This window comes from Sorex fumeus, unplaced genomic scaffold (genome assembly GCF_029834395.1).
Source record: "Sorex fumeus unplaced genomic scaffold, SorFum_2.1 ptg000079l, whole genome shotgun sequence".
NCBI lineage: Eukaryota > Metazoa > Chordata > Mammalia > Eulipotyphla > Soricidae > Sorex > Sorex fumeus.
The window spans coordinates 7,127,485-7,150,030 of record NW_026606136.1 but is presented as its reverse complement, the minus strand read 5'-3'; the positions used below and the strand labels follow the sequence as shown (position 1 = coordinate 7,150,030).

The 22,546-nt window shown below is 46.8% G+C and overlaps 1 long non-coding RNA gene across 1 annotated transcript; it reads left to right on the top strand.

Moving 5' to 3' along the window:
• Window positions 1–9,292: 9,292 nt before the first annotated feature.
• On the top strand, window positions 9,293–9,970 carry LOC130038722 (uncharacterized). Its single transcript, XR_008794776.1, has 2 exons — window positions 9,293–9,342; window positions 9,692–9,970. It is a non-coding gene; the product is annotated as an uncharacterized LOC130038722 (long non-coding RNA).
• The last annotated feature ends 12,576 nt before the right edge of the window (window positions 9,971–22,546 follow it).

Here is a 22,546-nt window from a genome sequence, read left to right as displayed (position 1 = left end):
GTCCCACCCTGAGGGCTCCGTGCGTGTCCTTGGGGTGCGGCCTGCCGCCAGAAGGAGGCAGCCGGCTCCGTGCTTCTGAGGGAGGGTGTCACCCCGTTCCCAAGAGGACCCTGACCCGACCTCGCACCTTTCCCTTTGCTGGGTCTCCCTGTCCGGAACCTCCCCGAGCTGCCGTCTCCTCCTCCAGCTGCACCGTTCGACGTGGCGTCACCGAGCCCCACGTGTGCTGTTGCCGCAGAGTCCGGCTCCCTGCAACGCCGCCCCCGGCACATCCCTGCTGCTCTAAGCCTGCACCCGATTCATAAAATGGGCGCGTTAGCATCTGAGGGGGCGCTGCCTCTTGAGCATTTTCGCCAGACGAGTTCTACTCGTGCAGCCGGGTTTCTCTTCCCGGGCTCCTCCCCCCCACGCAGTCAGGGCTGAGGACGGCGCATGACTGAGCCTGGTTTCTACCCACTTCCACCTCGCTCTCCACAGGTCTGTCATCGGCCTCTTCACCTCCGCACCCTGGACTTCTATTAGAGGTTCTCTGCAGGCAAGGAGCGTGTCTTCCTCACTATCTGGCCCGTGCACTTACTTGGACAGAGTCTGTGCTCAGGAAAGGCTTGTGATGAGGCACAGGGATGGTCCGGCCGGGGAGATGATGTCCAGGGCTGAAGCACACAGGGCAAGTGCTGGGCCTTGAGTTGGATCCCCAGGACAGCGTGGTACCCTGGGCACTGACGGGCATGGCCTGGTTGCCCCAGCACATTGTGTCTGAACAGCAGAGCTTTGCCAGGGTCGGGACCATGTAGCAGGGGCTAGCTCCCGCTGGACGGTGCCCCCAGACCCCTGAGCACTTCTTAGGAGTGCTTAGGGATCACCTGCCAAAGAGAATTAGTGGTGCATTCTCGGCAGGAGTGCCCACGAGCCACTGGCATGGCTGAATTCACGGGCTTCTCAAGAACAGAGGAAGAACTCGAGGCTCTTTCTTTTGTGGCCCTAACACACGCCTGGCTTGTCAGACTCTGCACACCGTTGTGGATCCGATGTGCATTTCTGGGAGTGTCAGGAATAATCACTGTGAAAGTCTCCCCTTGCAGGAGTCTTCAGCCTCGGTCAGGAAGCGGGTAGAGACCCAGAATCGGCAGGTCACAGACCCGCCTCGCTCCTGGCCGTCTGCTCCGTCTTCCGGACAAAGCTCCACTTCCTTGGCAAGACAAGGGGTCCTGCTCTTGCTTCTCCAGACTCACACCCCCAAACGTGGTCATTTTGAGGAGCCGCAGGGGTCTCCTTGGTGCTGGGGACAGTGCTTCTGACCCTTAGGGAGGACGTGTGAGGACCGGGGGTGCACGAGCAGCTCAGGGGAGGCAGCTCCTCGCCACGTGGCTGCAGGCTGACCCAAGCCCACCCGAGGGTGTCACCCTAGGTGGCAGCTTACCTCTTCCCTCCAGAGACTAGGGTTAGACGACTCCCCCGTCCCATGGTCCCGCTCAGGATCACCTCGACTCTGAGGCCGCAGGGGTGCTCCCTGCCTCTCAGCTTGGCTCCAGTGAGCCTGGACACGACACCCTCCCCTAGTTACAAAGGTGATGCTTGCTGACAGCTGACTGCAGGGCCTCAGAGGGCACAGGCGCAGAGCTACACCCCGACAGGAAGCTGAGGCCAAGGTGAAGGGGATCGTGGTTGGACATGACACGCAGTACATGCCCACCACACGTGCCTCAGAAGACTCAGAGTGGCTGTGAGTGTCTGGCACAGCCAGAGCTAGGCGGATTTCCCGTCCTCCTGCTCTTCCAACATGCTGACCCATGAAACAGCTCATTCTGCAGCCCGAAACACAGGGTCGTGGACAGAGAGCATTGCTTCACATCAGCCCCCTCGAGATCTTTCTGTAGCTGAATGACACCCTGGCCTCACCACTCAGGGTCCTTCAGCTGGAGGCCTGTGAGGGAGCAAAGCCTTGTCAGGAGCTGATCAATGTCTGCAGGGTAAAGATGCTCTCATTGGCTTCTGCCAGACAATGACAGTAGCATTATCTCCAGGGCAACGGGGGCCCGGTCAATATTGGGGGGATTCAGGCTACTGACAGGCTAACAAAGACCTGATCGATGCCTGTCGGATGCGGCCTCCTGAGGGACCCTGATCTGGGTCTGCCAGGGAGGCCGCGACTCTCTGGGCTCCAACCATCACTGAATACAACAGAGGTCAGTCAGATGATCTTTCTGCAGAATTCTCAGGCTTGGTGCACGGGCCTTCAGAAGTGCTAAGTTGGAGATGTATTTTATAGAATCTCTTTTAAAAATAACTCCTTCTTTTTTCTTTTTGAAGAAAAGAAAACCCCAGCGATGCTCAGGGGTTAGTCCTGACTCTGCACTCAGGAATTACTCCTGGCAGTGCTTGGGGGACCATATGAGATGCTGGGAATTGAATCCGGGTTGGCCGCATGCAAGGCAAATGTCTTACCCACTGTTCCATCACTTCAGCTCCAAAATAACTATCTTTTAAAAGATAATAACACCATCATTATTGAAGAACTATTCCTTCTCAAATGTCGCTTTGGAAAATGAAGTTTGAATGGTACAGGTACAACCTTGGTGACCTTTGGGCTATCTGGTTCCTAAACTATTGAATGCATTTAGGGCGTTTGCCTTGCACGCAGCCAACATGGCCGACCCCAGTTCGATTCCTCCGCCCCTCCCGGAGAGCCCGGCAAGCTACTGAGAGTATCTCGCCCGCACGGCAGGGCCTGGCAAGCTCCCCGTGACGTGTTCGATATGCCAGACACAGTAACAACAAAGTCTCCAATGGAGACGTTACTGGGCCCGCTCGAGCAAATCGATGATCAACAGGAGGGCCCTTTGAAAAACAAGATACAATTATCCAATAAACTGGGACCGTTTTATTTTATCTACACCGAAATGAATTTTTGAGAGGAAAGTGAGTCCAAGGACATATATTTTCTCTCTTAGTTATTTATTTAGTCTGTGTTCCCCAAAAGAACATGGATTTGAATCTTAAGTTTTGAGAGACAATGATTAAATATTAACAAAATCTATAGTAGTATCTTCATTTTAGCTTCCTATTTAAAAACTTTAGGTGTCTGGCTTTTAATAAACTTTTGCCATGTGATTTAATTAATACATTAGCATGGCTACGTATTGCTGGCACACCATTGATGGAATTAAAAATGTAATCACAGTTCTAAACTTATGGGAACTGCAGGAACACCGTTTTCTGTGGAGTTCTCTAAGCTTATCATCTGCTTCCTTCCTCTACCTGAATCACAGAGATATTTATCTTTTTAAGGGAAAAGGCTATTCAATTTAATAGGAGCAAAATCTACTCTAGGAAAAAAGATAATAAGAGATCTTGAGTGTGCGGAAGAGTGAAAATAGAGTGTTAGAAGTGGATTTGACCCCAGTCTGCTACATTGCATGAGAGAAAGTAGAGAGGAAGGAGGTAAGCTTCCGTTACATGCCTGTAGCCAAATATTAAGTACAAATATTAATATATTATATTAAGTCTCCTGCCCCTGCGCCTGGCTGTCCTCGCCTGGGCCCCTTGGAAGGAGCGGGTTCAGTTTCCCTCCCCACCCCGACCAGGGCTCCAGCAGCCGAAGACCTCCAGAACCAGCCACCACCATGCTGAGACCACTCTCCACACGCATGAAGGTACCACCAGAGGAACAAAGGCATGCGGGTCCCGGGGCTGAGATCTCCAAGCCTGCTCGGATCGGGGCTGAGCATCCTCCACCCAGATCCTCCAAATTCCGGTAGGGAGGGGTCACACCCACCAACTGGCCCCCTGGCGCCGTGTAATCCCATCAATGGCCAAGACCCAGAGACTATAAAACCCAGCTCCCGGAACCGTGCAACATCTTATTATCTCATTCTTACTTTGGACAACCTGGCAGGCTACCAAATGTAACCTGCCCACACGGCAGAGTCTGGCAAACTCCCCATGGCATACCCAATATGCCAAATGCCAGCAACAATGATGGGTCTCATTCTCCTAACCCTGAAACAGCCTTGAATATGGCACTTTTTAAAAAAAATCTCAGGGCTAGGACGAAGGAGGTGTTACTGGGGTCTGCTCGAGGCAATCGACGAATAACAGGATGGTCGTGATCGTGATTAATATATATCTTTATAATTTGCTTTGTCATAGTTACAATCTATTTCGTTAGCATTTTCATCAAATGAATATATCATTATTCAGTACTGGTGAACATTGTCTGTGGAATTCCTGAAGGTCCGAGCCAGTGAGCATAATCTAAAGTGTAAGTTGGACGTCAAATGTCCTTCTTGTTCTTCATTTTCCGTTCATTAGAATGGAATTTAAATGCACTTTATCTTGCATTCTGATCAGGCTTCCTGAGAGGAACACTAATTTCCACATAAATGATTTGCATTTTCTCCTTTGTGTCCAGATTCTGCTTCTCCCTCCCAGGGAGGTGAGAGAGAGAACGGTAAAGTGTTGATTTTAACATGTTATCAGAATGGTAGTGATATGGCAGAGAGAGTGGTCACAGATGGAATACTGCCACAGAAGAGTTTTGTTTCCAAAACCTTGGAAATGTGACTTTCTACAGGGAAATAAATTTTGTTTCTTCTTTAATTGGTATTTAAGAACACTCTGGAGTACTTAGCTAGTTCATTAAACATTAAATTAAATGGCATTTTGTCAGAGAAGAATGATCTCACGTTGTTTGTTCTTTTCAGACAATTCACTGACTAAGGTTCATAATACTGGATTCTTTGCTTCTGTTTTTTTTTTTATGTATGAGTACTGCTGTTTATTCAGCCACTGATTGGCTGATTGAATTGGGCATGAACTCCATCTTACTTTTTTTTTCATAATTTTATTTATTTATTATTTTTTCTTCCTATATTTATTTATTGAATCACTGTAGGAAAAGTTACTAAGCTTTCAGGTTTAAGTCTCAGTCACACAATGATCAAATACCTCTCCCTTCACCAGTACTCATTTTTCACCACCAAGAACCCCAATATACCCCCCTCCTACCCCTCCCAATGCCTGTGAAGCAGATGATTTCCACTTAACTCTTCTCTACATTGATTACATTCATCATTTCGACAAAAGATGCACCATTATTGTTTAGAATTCCCCCCCCCCCCAACAATCAGAATTCCTGAAAAGGCATTGTGAAATACTTTGTTTTCTGTAGCTGGTTATGAGAATCATATAATCTCGCGTGGCCGCAATAGTGGCCTCGCGATTTTGGATTTCTGCAAAGAGCCAGATAATTACAAGATTGGTTTCTTTGCGTCTGGTGTTATGGCTGTGCCGGAGAGCCGCTCGTGGGGGGCAACTCATGACCTTGGTAGGGCATGAAGGACGAGCCGGTACTGTCCCCCTTCCCATGAGACTGCAGTTGCCCCATCACCACCCGCTCATACTTGGCTTTCCAATAAGCTCTGAGGCGGCAGCCACCTTGCTGCTGGGCAGGAAAAAGGTGAAAGGGAGCAACACCCTTTCCCTCCTGGGGAGGCATGGCGCATTGTTTAACGCATGATCCATTCACTTTTCTGCCACAAGTTGCCGGGCTCTGGATTAAGTTCTTTTGCCTTTGAAGCCATGACTGTGCCGTAGAGCCACTCATGGGGGGCAACTCGTGATCTCGGTAGGGCGTGAAGGACGAGCCGGTACCGCTCCCCCTTTCCCATGAGACTGCAGTTGCCCCGTCACTGCCGGCTCATACCTGGCTTTCCAAGAATCTCTGAGGTGGCAGCTACCTTGTATGTGGTCCAGATGCATTTCTTCCAAAAGCCGTTGGGTTTCAAGATTTGTTTCTGAGTCTCTGGGATCATGGCCGTTAATTAGCTTGATCAGGAGCCGGAGAGGCTGTTTGTAGGTGGCAACTTGGGGTCTCGCTGGGATGGGGAGGAAAGGGCTGGTTCCACCCCCATCTGGTGAGGCCCCACGTGTCTCGTCACTGCAGGCCCAGACCTGACTGTCTTGTGTTCTCTGGAGGATGGTGGTCACCAGGCCGCCAAGGAGAACAGGCCAAGGCACGAAACCTATTCCCACCTGGAGTGGACCAGCGCCAGTAACCTTCTGCAGGAACAGGATGCATTTCTGCCAAAAGCCTTTGGGTTCCGAGATTCATTTCTGAGTCTCTGGGATCATAGCCGTTAAGCAGTTTGATCAGGAACCAGAGAGGCCATGCCTCCAATTATACAGCTGAGCCAGAGGTGGTTTGTGGGCATGTCTCTCACATACCTAACTTTTGGCCGATTACTTTCTTGGTAAACTTTGCCCCAAGATTTTGGGGTCTGGCCAAAGACACAGCAGCAATTTTGGGGTATCTGAAAGCCTGACGGTGCCATCAGGCTGCTGATGCACTCGCCTCACAGGTACAAATTGACCTGCTGGTGGCACCATACCCTCTGCTTCTGCTTTAAGGGGCCAGGAAACGTGTGTGTATGTGTGTGTGTGTGTGTGTGTGTGTAGAGAGAGACAGACAGACAAATGGACAGACTTAGATGGGCTTGTTAGCCGTGAGATGTGACCCTTGCCTGTCTTATGGGGCAAGCATTTAGATGAGTGAATTATGGAGGTCTTGCCTAGAAGGATGTGTGAGAATACAGTGATCAGCAGCCCAGGATATTTGATTGCTGACTTAACCCAACATGAAGTATGAAATTTTACCTGAATTTTGAACCCAAAGTGCATTTGTAACAGTAATTTTATATTATAGCCTGTATTTTATGGGTGAAACAGTGATAAAATTAGCTAAGAACCAGAAGTTATTTGTTATACTTTATATGAATCTAAGTTATATTCAACAATGATGTGCAATCTATACAAATTCATAATCTGATCCATATCTGATCGCCTCTATCCCTATGGAGAGATCAAAAACCAAAGAAAGTTATAATCTTTATTGTATATTGCTATTAATTAGAAGGGAATTCATTGCCATAGAGAGAGTGACTATCCACTGGATTTTTCTATCATTTATAGATTCTCACCCAGAAATTCCTTGTTGAGTGCTGTTCTTTCGTGTCAGGATGCGCCCCTTCCCCCCGAAACTGCTTGCTGCAGGCCTCTGTCTGGATTGATTCGTCCTGGAGAGCGGAGTCTTATTCTCAGGCTCCCGTCAGGGCCAGCTGGAGGCCTGGAGGAGGACTCAGCATTTGTGCCCAGCTCATCAGTGCTCATGAGCAAAGGGAACAGAAACATTTTCCCCCAAACACACCACGTGGGAGCAGGGTTGATCGCTGACACTCCGAGCTGAGGAATATGGAAGAATCCATCAAATGCCATTGCTCTTGGGCCTCTCCCCGCTGTCCCCAACCTGCGACCAGTGACCTGGACAGGCTATTGGGGAAACCCATCTGCTCTCAGGGCGCTTACGAGGGAGGCACCGCCACACCTTGTCCTCATGCCCAGTGCTCCCCTTGTGTTCCGCCCTTAAACCCTTCCTGTCATCACTCATCACTTTCATTGTTGACAAGGGTTAGCAGCGAAGGAACGAGATGCTTGCAAGAACGATGTCCCTGTCTACAGTGTCCCGTCACCGACACACTGGTACTGGCGCAGGCCTCTGATTCCCACCACGTCATCACGCCACCACCACATCTCCCACCCTCCACTAGGCCTCTGCGCCCGGGGCCGACACCTCAGAAGCTCTCAGTTTCTCCTCTCAACCAGCCCAGAAGGTCTTTGAGCAGCTCTGAGCACCCAGTCTGTCCACTTGCTCCCAACGTCAGTGGGAGGAGGCCAGTGCTCCTGGCTCATGTGTATACTCTGATACATGATAGATGATACATCCTCACCATAAAGTCAATGCCTCTTCTCTCCCAAACTTTTGACATTTAGGAAGACCAAAAAAAATAATAATAATAAAGCATGATTTGCTTATTCTTTAGAAAACTTGGCTCTTCAAAATTAATATGCCCTTTCAAGATGACTAGTGACTTCCTAAGACAGTCTAAAAACAATCTAAAGTTTCATTTAGGCACTGCGGTGTAGAGTCTTAATATCACATATACATATTTGTTTTTAACCTTTGGTTAGTTGTGGTTGCATTCACAAAGATTTTAACCAAGGAGTATGAGATATAACAAACAGTTCCTTATCAAGCCTTTTTTAATAGGGAGAACTTAAAAAAAAAAACTTGTTGAGACTTTTGAATAGAAAGTTCCCTATCAGCAAAGATTACATCAATAAATCTTCCAGAGAAATCACCTCACTGGGGATAACGCACTTCTTCCATGGAGGTTCTGCTAACTCCCCGCCACCCCCACTGTTGAACACAAATTAAAGTGTCACCACTGTTTTGTCTTGCAAAAAAAAAAAAAAGCGGTTCCCAGCCCAGAGACTTGTAGGGGGATTTAGAAATTTAGAAATCGAGCCCCATTTGCTGAGGCCCTGAGTCTCTTGGGGGCAGGGATTATTGCGGGCGCCCCCCACCCACTGTGACACACCCAAAGACAGCTGAAGTGGAGAGACGGGGCAAGATGGGCGAGGAAGAAAAGGCCATCCCCACTCTTGGGGTCACTATGGCCTTCCATCACTGATGCCCCTTCATGCTCCCTTGATAGCAAGCAGCCCTTCAGTCCCTTGCAAAGTCCTTAAAAGTGTCAGTAGGCTTGCTGGAGCCCATTTAAATCACCTGATACAATTTCATTTTACATAAAGTTCTTCATAACCACTCATTTCCTGACACCAAATCACCAAATGGCACCTCCACAGTCCACAGTCGGCCTCACCCTGGAATAGTCCCCATTGTCTTACTTTATCAATCCCCTTTCTGGCCTCCGGAGCACTGCTTCCCACCCAAACTCCTCAATGCCAGCTTTTCCTGTTCTTTGTGGCACCATTGACCAGACCCCCAGAGCCTCCGTCTGGCCCTTGGCACCCGCGGCCACTTCCCCCTTACTCTGCCGCCTTGGCGCAGCCTCCGAGCAGCCAAGGGAGACAGACAACACGGAAGTCCTTTTTCCATGGGAGACTGTCAACACTTCAAAACTCTCTTCTCAAAATACAATCTCAAGATTTTCGACATATATAGGCATCCCTGAAGGCCTCAGAGGTCCGAGGTCAGTCGGGCAAGAAGCTTGACAGTCCCTGTTTCCCATAAATGCCGACAGACTGCACGGAGAAGCTGCAGAATGTCCATCACTCAGGTGCCCCTAGAGATTTGGCCCTAAAGGCAGCAGGGGGCTCTCAGCAGGAGGCAATGGAAAGGTACTCAGTCAGGAGCAGCCAGGGGAATGACGTCACTCGCGCGTTGCACTTTATCCCAAATACTAGTGACATAATTTATACTGACTTTCCCATACTGAAAACGGTCCAAACTCCCACTGGGCCATTCCTTTGGAATGCTGGTTGGTATATAGTGTTTAATTAAATATTTTAAAAGCATCCTTTTGTAGGCCTGTTCCACTTTAGCTAAAGTTATGACAGCTTGTCTTGGTTAGTTTAAAAAAAGGAGGCATAGTTTATTCCCTCTCACATACCGAATATTTATATTTTAAAGTGAAGTAAAATAGCTGGTTTTAGAAATGTGGGAAAGGTAAGTTTGAGGGTGTTGTTAATTGAACGCTGTGTCAGTATAAAATACGCTAAACATGTCATGGAGTGATTTGACGCCAAATCCACATATCAGTGTTTGTATCTACATAGCGATAATGTGCTATTAAAGGAACTGCATATTTTTTTTTCTTCTGCCACTTTATAGAAACTCTGCTGATTTACAACCGGAAAGAAACCACGCACAACTCAAGTCATTGTAGCTATAGCCATTCAACGAACTACCTTTCGCCCAAGACAAATCGACTCAGAAGGCATCTTTGTCAGCATTACAAAACCAGTGCATTCTTTTATGACTTTTTTATTATTTCCCTTGTCATGTGTTGTCATTGGGGAAGGAAAAACAAAATTCATGCTCTGTTTCTGTTTCCTCTTATGCCCTTATCAAGGGATCGAAAGCTTGGAATTAAAGGAAGAGGAGGTTCAATTTTCACAGACCCAATATTCTTTCTTTCCCCCCTTTTGGGTCACATCCAGCGAGGCACAGGGGTTACTCCTGGCTCTGCACTGAGGAGTTACTCTTGGCGGTGCTCGGGGGACCCCATATGGGATGCTGGGAATCGAACCCAGGTCGGCCGCGTGCAAGGCAAACGCCCTACCCACTGTGCTATCACTCCAGCCCCAAGACCCAATATTCTTAATGCAACAGACGAGTTGAAACTCCATCATGGTATGCAAAGCGTCCTCTAGCTCCGTCTTAGAAGCAGCACACGCCTTAGAGACCCCGCGATGCCTTTCCCCTGAGACCCGCAGTTTTCACCTAATTACCCAGTTGTGTCAGCAGCTGGGAGCGTTTCCAGGGGGCAGCTGTGTGGAGCCTGACCCTGAGCGAGCATCTCCCCTGCCTCAGGCGGCTCTTCCCCGAGAAGCCCCCAGCAAGACCAGCCACCCCCGACTTTCGACGGTCTGGTCAGTGACACAAAGAAAGAGGCTAAAAATACCCGCAAGTCCAGCGCAGCTGGACCGGCAGCTGCCCTTGCACAAGAGCCCTGGTGAGAGGCCTGACCCTTGGTGGGGCCAGGGGACAGCGCGAGCGAGGACATCCCGCCAACCCGTTAGCCCTGCGACACCATGGGCCCCTTAGGCTGCTCTGGAACCCGTGCGAGGGCCACGCACAAGGGCTGTGAGGGCCGTGGGGGTCATGGGGGCTGTGAGGACCACGAGGGATGTGAAGGCCCTGAGGGATGTGAGGGCCATGGGGGACTTGGGGGCCGTGAGAGCCGAAGGGACCTGGGCGCACAGGAGCCTCCAGAGCACTTCCACACACAGACTGTCCACCTACCTCTCTGCTCTGTCCACTGCCGAGTCCTCGAGGGGCTGGAGCCGCGCTGGGTGCTCCTGGTTGGCGCTGAAGGAAGGGCCGGGGCGCTGGCCCCCAAGTGTGGGTCCCTTCGTGTCAGGTGCTCCCGGCCGGCCGGCAGCTCCCTTCAGGCGTCTGCCAGCCTGAGGTGCTCTCGGATGAGCAGCAGGAAGGACCCAGGGCCGGGGCGCTGCCCTTCAGGTGTCCCCCAGCCTGAGGTGCTCCTGGTGGAGGTGCAGGAAGAGTCGGGCTGCTGACCTTCAGGCGTCCGTCCTCAGTGTCGGGCACTCCTGGCTGGGCAGCAGGAAGGCCCCGGGCGCTGCCCTTCAGCTGTCCCCAGCCTGAGGTGCTCGGGATGAACAGCTCCCCTCAGGCGTCCTCAGGCCTGAGGTGCTCCCGGCTGAGCGGCAGGAAGGGCCCGACGCTGGCTCGCTCGCCCTTCAGGCGTCTCTCAGCCTGGCTTGCCGAGCTGGGTCTCTGCTTATCTGAGCCTTCGGCTCTCTCTCCCATACATGGGTCTGTCTCCAGCAGGAACTCCAGGCTGTCGAAAAGAGCTATCTGGCAGCTCTCCGCCTCATCCAACACATGGATGTTAAAAATACACCCCGGTGCCTTCCCGTCGGCCCCTCTCCTGCCCCCGTCGCGCAGCCACTCGCTTCAGCTGGGCCCTCCCAGAGACAAGATGCTCAGTCCCGGCTGCCTACACCCAGCGCTGGGGGTGTGGGTTTTGTTCGAGGAAAAGAGCGACATTTGCCCTTGCCCTGCAGCCTCCTCCTCGGTCAGCTCTGACCCACGGGGGACAGGGGAGGCCCGGGAAATGTTGAGTGAGAGAGTGGCAGGTGGCCCTGAGGAGAGTGAGTGGGCAGGGAAGGCCTGGGTTCAGCTGGGAGAAGTTGCTAGCTCGGAATCTTTGTTTTGGAGGACACAGTAACTGTGCAAGGTCACAGGCTTCGATCTTCGGAAGAGCCTGGGTCCTGGGTCCTGGGACTCTCTCGTCAAGCTGCCCCAGAGGCTCAGGGACTGGCGTGAGAAAACCTGGGCTTCAAGGCTGAAGACTGTGAACCTACACAGGGCACTAATTGCGATATTAGTTAACTGTCAGGGAGCCCGCGTGTGATAAATAACTCCGACCCACAGTTTCCACGGGGGTAGAAGTGAGAGCACTCTTCCAGGGTGCCGAGTGAACACTCAGCAGCCTTCTGGTCTTTGAAATTGAGCTTCTCAGTTATAAATTCTCTGGCTCACTCTTTTCCAATCTCTAGCTTCTCTTGACAAAAAATTGTATGCATGTGTGTCTGCACAAGACAAAGACATGTGCACCTGTGTCTGTGTCTGCAGTAGACAGGAGACAAATGTCTCAGCTGACATTTTTTCTATTGGTCATGTTTTTGTTCAAAGTCACACAGAAACTCCTGCAGAGTCCCTTGTTTGAGGAGGATGAGGAGGCAAAGAGGCACACAAAGGGAGTACTTTTCATGAAGTACACCAGGGGGATGAGCCCCCTGCAGGCGGGACGAGGCTCAGGAGCGTGGCCTCTCTTTACTCACTGTAAATGCAACAGACGAGAAAGAAGGGTATAAAACACGGGAATGCCAAAGCTGGGGAGTCGTAGAGAGGAATCGGCGCGCAAAGCCTCGCAGTTCACAGAAGGGGCAAGGTCCTGAGTTTTATTCCAAATCTCCTTATCTTCCAAATCTCAGCGGCTGCCTCACTAGTGTGTGCTACTTCCTCCTGGTTAGTGGGAAGCCCGGCAATTAACAGGACCTTGCGGAAGGAAGGCGTTGTGAGTTACAGGCTGGGGGTTGTGTACGCACAGCGGAGTCAGGGAGGTAGGAGAGCCCGGAGCCTCTTTCTGTTCCCAGAAGAACCTGCAGTCACTTTGACCAATTTAGCTTGAAGCCTTTCAGAGGGCCAGAGGATGATCTGATGGGTAAGCTTTTTGCCTCGCGTGTGGCTGACCAAGGTTCAATCCCTAGTACCCCATATAGTTCCCTGAACACTGCTAAGAGTGATCCCTGAGCAAGAGCCAGGAATCAGCCCTGAGCACAGATCTTGGAGTAAGTCTTGAGTACTGCCAGCCATGGCCCCAAACACCCTGTCCCCAAATAATAAACGAGTAAAACCATTTAGGAATTCTGCCAGAAGTTAGGAATAGCCAACAGAGCGGAAGCTTGTCCATCCAAAGTATGTTCTCAGGTTTGGGGCTGTCCAGATGGAGCATGCCTCTCCTGGGGAGATTCCCTTTCCAGCTTGATTTCAGCTCAGGGTTCTCCAGCTCCAGGAGCTAGATCCTAATTCTGTAGGCGAGGGGCTGTACACGGGGAAAGAGAGACTGATGAATAAGCAAGAACTATCCTTCCACCCTTCGACGGGAAGCTGCCCATGGTCTAGGGTGACCCTTGTCAGTGCAAGCTTCGGGGCTGGCTGTGCCTGTCTCAGTTTCTGAGGCCAGCATGCCAGTGCCGTGCAGGCCATTCCACTAGCGGTGATTTGTCAGGTTTGCTTCCTGGGGAGTTCCTTTCAGGAGAAAGTCCTGCACCTGGCGCAAGTCGAAGGTGCAAGTCCAGGCGTGCGACTGCCTTTGTCAGCCGGATTCCAGACCAAAGCCCTCAGCTCAGCTTCTTCCTTCCAGAACTCTCCTGGGCTCCGTGCCAGAACCTTCCTTGCTGCCCTGACCTCTCACCGGCGCCCCTCCTGCCGCTCCCTGCCTTTGCCCATCAGAAGTTTTCTGTTCTGTGCCTTGGTATCCCCAACACCAATCACCATGTATGTCAGCAAACCCCACTGGCTTGCTGAAGAGTTAAATGCAGAGCAAAATGGATAGTAGCAGCTAACATGTCACTCGTAAAGCAAACCTGGTAGTCGCCTCTCTGCCTTCTCTCTCACCTTTAATAATCTCCAGTGGCCCCTGCCCCTTTGAGGAAGAAGATAGTCAACTTGAAAGAGACAGAAAACAGAGGCATCCCAAAATACCAGCATCACCCTGATTTAGCAGAGGAGATAATGGAAGGTTTCCAATTACCCACCGTGGGGGGCCTAGGGCACACGGCAATCCCGGCACCGCGTGACACCCAACGGTGAGTTCTAAAGAGGGCGTGAAGAGTGTAATTTTTAAAAGATCACAGTTATTCCATATCAGATGATTAAAAATATTTTTTCTTCTCTTGTCTGAAGATATGAGGGAATCTTTTATGAAAACCTTGTGTAGGCACATAGCAATTTTTCAAAGAATTGAAATGCAAATTAATAGTAAAATATTCCTTCTCTCAAGACATGAGCAAAAAAGAGATGACACAAAGATTTCTCTCAGGAAACAGATCAAACTAATCTGCTAAATAGATGTTCTAAACCGACTGCCGGCATCCCCGCTGATGCAGTCGCTATTTTCTTTCCGTTGCTTTCCCAGTTACCTCCCTTTCTACTTTAGAGTGAGACATTCTGCACAATCCACACAGTTTCATGGAGTTAAAGCGCAAATTTCGGTGGCTTTTAGGACAGTTACAGATATGTGCAACCATCGCCACGGTCAATTTTAGAAAAAAAATTGATTACCTCCCTCCCCTCCCCCCCTCGCCCCAACCCTAAGAAAACCCTAATCAACTTTCTGTTTCTAAGAACTTCCCTATTGAGCCCCTCCAATGTTTGGAATTCTATCATATGGAACTCCTTTCTCTCAGCATGTTTTCGAAATACCCATCTGTGGCATAAACCAGTATTTCATTCCTCTTTATGGCTGAATAATATTTCATTGTGCCGCTTTAATGCATTGTTAATCCTCCCCGTCGCTAATGGATATTTGAACGGTTTCCACCTTTTGGCGATTCTGAGCAATGTTCCTATGAACAACAGCGGAGAAGTTTTGTAGAGACGTGTGCTCTCATGCCCGTGGGGTTAGCCAGGGAACAGAAGTGCTGGGTTCTATGCTAAGTAATGTTTCCGAGGAACTGCCAGATTGTTCTCCAAAGCAGCTGTTTACGCCTTCACCAGAGTGAGCAAATTTAGTTCCACAGGCTTGTGAGCAGAGTTTTTTGTCTAACTGCCCTGTTGTTTGAGAAGGAGGGTCACGGCAGGTTTAGATTTGCATTTCCTGATCACTTTAGCGCCTATGAGCACCGGGCTTGGCAGGGTCACGTAACTCTTGGCTCTTCGTGCGTCTTCTTTGGAGAAATAGATGCTCCTTACAAAAACTCAGCTCTTTTCTTTTGTTCTCTAAGTTGATACATCTCACAAGCAAGATTATTAGTTATATTATTTGCAAATATTTTCTTCTGTGCCTTGTCTTTTCACTTTCGGAGGGAAGTCCTTGAAGCATAAATGTTTTAACTCTATTTATTTATTTATTGAATCACCCTAAGATACAGTTTCAAACTTACAAATTCTCATGATTACATTTCAGTCATACAATGATCGAGCACCCATCCCTCCACCAGTGCCCGTTCTCCACCACCAATGTCTCCAGTTTCCCTCCTGCCATCCGCCATCCCCCTGCCCTCCGCCCTGCCCCGCCTCTGTGGCAGACACATCCCTCTTACTCCCTCTCCTTTTGGGTGTTATGGTTTGCAATACAGGTACTAAGAGGCCATCATGTTTGGTCCTTTATCTACTTTCAGCACACATGTCCCATCCTGGGTGATCCTTCCAACCATCGTTTACTTAGTGGTCCCTTCTCCACCCCAGCTGCCTTTTCTCCCAGCGTGTGAGACCGACTTCCAAACCGTGTAGCGATCTTCTGGCTCTTATCTTTACTGTCCTCAGGTGTTAGTCTCCTATTACGTTACTTTATATTCCACAAATGAGAACAGTCATTCTACGTCTGTCCCTCTCTTTCTGACTCATTTCGCTTAGCATGATATTTTCCATGTAGTACCACGTGTATGTAAATTTTATGACTTCATTTTTTCTAACAGCTACATAGTATTCCATTGTGTAGATGTACCAAAGTTTCTTTAACCAGTCATCTGTTCTTGGGCACTCGGGTTTTATCCAGATTCTGGCTGTTGTAAACATACAAGTGCAGATGTCATTTCTACTGTGGATATATATATATATATATATATATTATTTGCATCTCTGGGATATATTCCCAGAAGTGGTACTGCTGGGTCATATGGGAGGTCAATTTCTAGCTTTTGGAGGAATGTACTTTTTGATGTGTGACAGTTTCATGGTGTAAGATGATATCTTATAGTTGTTTTAATTTGCATCTCCCTGATGGTTAGTGATGTAGGGCATTTTTTCATGTGCCTTTTGACCATTTGAATTTTTTTTTGAGGAAGTTTCTGTTCATTTCTTCTCCCTATATTTTGATGGGGTTGGAGGTTTTTTTCTTCTGAAGTTCTACCAGTGTTTTTTATATCCTGGATGTTAAGCTCCTATCTGATGGATATCGGGTAAATAGTTTTCCCCTTCCTTGGGCTCTTTCTGTATTTTACTCACTGTTTCTTTTGAGATGCAGAAGTTTCTTAGTCTGATGTAATCCCATTTGTTTATGTTTGTTTCCACTTGTTTGGTCAGGGGTGTTTCATCCTTGAAGATGCCTTTAGCTTTTGATGAAGTTCAATTTTTCTGTTTTCTTTGGTCGCTTGTACTTCTGAGATCCATTTGAAGAATCCAAGGCTGGGTTTGAGGCTGAGGGGATTTGTCCCTTCTGAGAGCGAAAGCCTTAGATTTGTTCTTTTGCCAACTTCGAGTTAATTTTCCTACAGGAAAGAAACTTGATTCTTTTCTATCAAGGCATTCGTCTGTCCCCATACATGCCATGTGTTGAAAAGACCATTCCTTCTCGTCAAACACCTGGATATTCTTGTGGAATATAAGTTGATTTCTCTGAGTCCATTTATTTATGGAATCTCTTCGATAGCACAGCGGTAGGTCGTTCGCCTTACTAAGCGGCCAACATGGCCCACCCGAGTTCGGTTCCTACGCCCCTCTCGGAGAGACCGGCAAGCTACCGAGAGTATTCGATATGCCAGACACAGTAACAACAAAGTCTCCAATGGAGACGTTACTGGGCCCGCTCGAGTAAATCGACGATCAACGGGAGGGCCTTTCCCCCTATTGATTTGCGCCTACGTTCTTGTGCCAGTAACATACTGGCCCAGCTATTCTAACTTGCAGTAAGTTCTGGAACCCGAAAGTGTTCCATATGCCTCTTAGAACCATGTTCTTATTTTCTATAAGAAAGTCAAGTGAGAGAATCTGGAGAGATAATACAACGTAAGGCACTTGCCTTGCTCGTGGCCATTTTGGTCTGCCAGCATCACACCTGGGCCCGTGGGCATGGCCAAGGGGCCACACCTGAGCACGGAGCCAGGTGTGACCTCGAAATCCAAACCATTCCAAAGAAGATAAAGAGAAAATGAAACTCTAACGGAAATTATTTTGAGTCTATAGATCACTTTGAAGAGTGGGGCCAGCTTAACACTGTTAAGTTTTCCGAGGATGGTTTCTTCAGAAAATACGTGATGGTTTCCATCAACTTATATCCTCTGTAATTTCTTTCAACGAAGGCTTGGAGTTTCCAGAGTATAAAATTTGTACTTCTTTTATTAAATTCATTCCTAAGTATTTTATTATTTTTAATACTTAGATTCATTTTCTAAATTTTACCAAGTGGTTCGTTCAACACGAATAGAAATACAACTGTGTCTGTTGTTGTTGTTTTTGGTTCGGTTTATTTATTGGTATGGAGCAACTCTTGGCAGTGCTCGGGGCTTACTCCTGGCTCTGTGCTCAGGGATCTGTCCTGGTGGGACTGGCAAGATCATGTGGAGGCACAGACTGAACCTGGGTCACCATGGGCAAGGCAAGTGCCCTACCTGCCGTCTCGGGTCAATAACAGACTTTGTCATTTATCTTCACACCACAGCCTTCATGAGCTTATTTTTTCAGTCCTTAATAGACTCCTTATGTTTTTCTAAGTACTGATGGTTTCTAAAAATAGTTTCACTTATTTCTTTATAACTTGGATATGTTTTATTCTTTTTGCTTGCTCTGTAATTTGTCTAGAATTTCCAGTGAAATGTTGAAGTATCAAAATCAGACATCTGTGTCTAATTCCTGAGAAACATTGAGTCCTTCATCATTAAAAATTATATTAGCTATGAAGTTTTAATGGGCTGGGGTGATAGCAGAGCAGGTAGGGCATTTGCCTTGCACACAGCCGACCCGGGTTCGATTCCTCCACCCCTCTCGTTGAGACTGGCAGGCTACTGAGAGTATCTCACCCTCACGGCGAGGCCTGGCAAGCTACCCGTGATGTATTCGATATGCCAAAAACAGTAACAAGTCTCACAATTTGTTGAGACGTTACTGGTGCCCGCTCGAGCAAATCAATGAACAATGGGAGGACAGTGCTACAGTGCTATGAAGTTTTTATACAACTCCTTTCTTTCTCATGTTGAGGAAATCACCTTATATATCAATTTGTTGATTTTTTTTCTCACAAAAGAGCATTGAACTTTCTCAAATGCCATTTTAGTGACAATTAGATGACCATGTACTATTTCACTTTTTCTATTAATATTAAGTATCACTTAATTGAGTTTTACTTGTTGCAGCAAATTTTAACTTTTTTTTGATATATCCCACTTGGCAATAGTGTGTTTCTCTTTATATGTTGCTGAATTCAGTTTTTTAAAATATTACTAAGAATTATTATTCTCATATTCCTAAGAAAATATCACTTATTATGCTTATATTATGCTCATATTTCTAAGAAATGTCAATTATAAATTAATTTTAATATTTTTTGTCTGATCTGTATCTGTGCAATACTGGCATCATGAGATAAATTGGAAAGTCTTCTATTATTTTGGAAGAATTTGTATTAATTCTTTAAATTTTGGAAGAGCTTATTGATAAAGACATCTGGGCCTTTGTTTCTTTATGGGATGTCTTTTGAATATTAAATCAATCTCTTCACTAATTAGAGGTTTACTTGAATTGTTTATTTCTTCTTCAGTTTATGTAGTTTATGTGTTTCTAAGAAATTGTCATTTTATCTAAATTTCTACATTATTTGCATACAATTGTCTATTGTATTACTCAGTTCATCTTTTTTTATATTCTGTAAGGTCAGAAGCAATATAATTCATTTGTAAATCTTATCCTTGGAGTTTTCTTTTTTTCTTGGTTAATTTAGCTAAGAGCTGGCCAATTTACAATTACAATTGTTATTTCTTCTTGATGAATTGGGCATTTTAAATTATAAAATGTCTATTTCTAGTAACATTTTCTGCTGTAGAGTCTATTTTGTCTAAATTAGTATAACCACCTCAGCTTTCCTGTGGTCCCTATTTGCATAATGTTTTGTTTCCATTCTTTAACTTTCAAAAAAATCTATTTAAGTCTTTGAATCTAAAGTGTGTCTTCTGCTAACAACCTGTTGGGTGGTGCAGGTTTTGTCTGTTTGCTTGTTTCTAATGCAGCTTGACAAATTTTGCCCATTGATGAGATTGTTTAATCTGCAGTTATTTAATGCTATGAATATTATCATATGCTCTGGTGCTATAAGCATAATTATTAAATGCTCTGATTGTTATTACTATTATTATGCTCTGATGTTGAATCACATGTATCATTTCACTTTTAGTTTTTCTGTGTTATCTTTTTTATCATTATTGCTTTCTTTTGCATTAAGACAAATGTTCTAATATAGCACCTTAATTTCTTTGCAGTTTATAAATTATTGCTTAGTGTTTATCTTTGGGTTCCTATCATCAATGATTACATTTAAACTAGCTTTGTCTAGTGATATAGAACAGTAGCTTCGACCACCCTCCTGAGGACTGGTGCTCACCCGCAGACATTTCCCAACAGTCCATGAAAAAGTGCCTGATGCTTAACCCACTGTATGCTTAGGAAGAAGTTTCACAGAAGGCTGGAAGGCTTTCACTGGGGACATTTTATTTTATTTTATTTTAAATTCATTTATTTACTTTTTAAAGCTGGGCGGATTTTATTTATTTATTTTTGCTTTTTGGGTCACACCCCGTGATGCTCAGGGGTTACTCCTGGCTCTGCACTCAGGAATCACTCCTGGCGGTGCTGGGGGTCCAAATACAGTATGGGATGCTGGGAATCGAACCCGGGTGGGCCGCGTGCAAGGCAAAGGCCCTACCTGCTATACTATCGCTCCAGCCCCTCACTGGGGACATTTTAAATCCCAAGTTTGGGATACCAGAAGCAAAGGAAACGTAGGTCACTCATCGACAAGCTTTTACAGTCCAAGAGCCCTTCCAGTTTGTCTCCCTTTCTGCCTTTCAGACCTTTGTGTTTGATTCTATCTATTTTTGTATTGTTTTTATCTTCATAAAGGAGAGGTGCTGTTCTCTCCTTTCCTGTGTTTAAATCACTACAGATTCCATGAAGTCAACTAGAGCTTTTGAGTCCAGTTTTTTCCCCACACTGTCCCCTTGAAGTTTCATTACATGATCACTGGGAGTAGAGTCTGATCTGGTCTTCCAAATACTGATGGCTTCCTACACAGGTTCATTTGTTCATTTTCTGTTAGGATCAATCACGATCACGATCATCCTGTTGCTCGTCGATTGCCTCGAGCAGGCACCAGTAAGGTCTCCTTTGTCCTAGCTCTGAGATCTTAAAAAGTGCCATATTCAAGGCTGTTTCAGGGTTAGGAGAATGAGACCCATCATTGTTACTGGTATTTGGCATATTGGGTACGCCACGGGGAGTTTGCCAGACTCTGCCGTGTGGGCAGGTTACATTCGGTAGCCTGCCAGGTTGTCCAAAGTAAGAATGAGATAATAAGATGTTGCACGCTTCCGGGAGCTGGGTTTTATAGTCTCTGGGTCTTGGCCATTGATGGGATTACATGGCGCTGGGAGTCAGTTGGTGGGTGTGACCTCTGCCTACTGGAATTTGGAGGATCTGGGTGGAGGATGCTCATCCCCGATCCGAGCAGGCTTGGAGATCTCAGCCCCAGGACCCGCATGCCTTTGTTCCTCTGCTGGTTCAATCATAATTAGAAATGATGTCATGATATTGTGATCATCAATACCATTGCACTTCCACTTTTATTATTTGAATAAAACCATTTCCAACTTCTCAGACCATGAGGAAAACTTCTACCTTCATTGATGTCCTGTACTGTTACGTGTCGCCTCAAACTCTCACCTCCTAGTTATTTCCCAGTTGTAGTGAAGGTAGTTATCACTAGACCTCACACACAGTGAAGTCTCTATAATTAAGCTTACCTCACCACAACTGAGAGAGAGCTGTCATTGAAAGCCACCCCATTAGTCTGAAGGACAGAGACTAGATGGCAAACACATTGGTTAAGAAGAATGAAAAACCTACCTCTATAGCAGGCACTTCTCTTCTCGTCTCTCTCTCTCTCTCTCTCTCTCTCTCTCTCTCTACTTAAAGGTTATCCAGTATGTCCCTTTACCTATTTTTAACACTCAGTTTTTGTTCAGTGTGATTATTTCCAACTGTCTTTGGCATAGTGGACCCTTCTCTATTCTAGCTGCCCTCCCCACCACTTGTGGCAAGCTTCCAATCGTGGACCATTCCTCCAAGCCCTTGTTTCCACTGTCCTTGGATATTGGTCTCATAAAGAGCTTTATCTCTGTCAGAAAATTATTAGCCATGGAATTATGTGAATTTCCTACAGTTTTGCCAATACAACAAATCTGTCTATTAAATCAAAACATTAGAAAAACATGAAAGAAAACTAGACCTTACAGGTCAGTGATTCCTTCGTTGGGTGAAATTTTTCCGTAAGGTGTAAGATATAATGATGGTAAATTAACTTAAACATTCATTGAGCTATTGTAAATGTAAATAATGTAAATAATATAAACATGTAAATAAAGCTATGTTCAATGTAAATAATGCCTGTCAGTTTAAGGAGACCCAAACTCCCCTAAGAAGTTCTCATTTCTTTGCCCATCTATCCTCTTCGTGATGCTCTATGACACTTACGGTGTCTAACGCTATTGCCGAGTTCAGTGAATGACGACAGAATCCCCACATTCAGTGTGTGCATCATTGGTTAGGCAGCAAGGCTCCGTGCAATGGACCCCCAAGTTCCAACAAAGGTCTAGAGTAGAAAGGAGGAGGATTCAAGCACCGTCCACACGGCGCTCAGTGGCCCGGAGTCTGATCCTAAAGGACTAATGTGTCCGCGAGCTAATTTCCCTTGAACTTCAAAGCTCAGAGGAGCTTCTCTCCTGCAAGAAGTGGTTGCTGGCCGTTCTGGGATGCTCGCTCGTTCGTTTGTTTTCTTGGTTTGTTTGGGGGTCATATCCAACTTTTCTCGGGGCTTATTTCTGCCTCTGTGCGCAGGGATCACTCCCAGCAGTGCTTGGGGTACCATAGTGGGTAGTAGATATCAAACCCCCCTTGGGGGCCTGCAAGGCAAGTGAATTACCCGGTGAACTATCTCTCTGGCCTCTCCTTCAGGGTTTTAAGGTACACTGCACATCTCTGCCTTCTTACTATATATAACTGTAGGGGAATTGTTTTGGAGTTTTGCTTTTCAGTTTGGTTCCAAGTTCCTAAAAGGCAGGGGCTAGATCCCACTTGTGTTTGTATCATGAAACTTGACAGACAATCGTTATCCAGCACAGTATTTAGTTGAATAAATGACAAAATGGAGAAAAGAATAGCAATGATTTTTAGGGAAATTCTCTTTGGCTAAATCTAGTCATGCTCAGGGGTTACTCCCAGCTCAGTGCA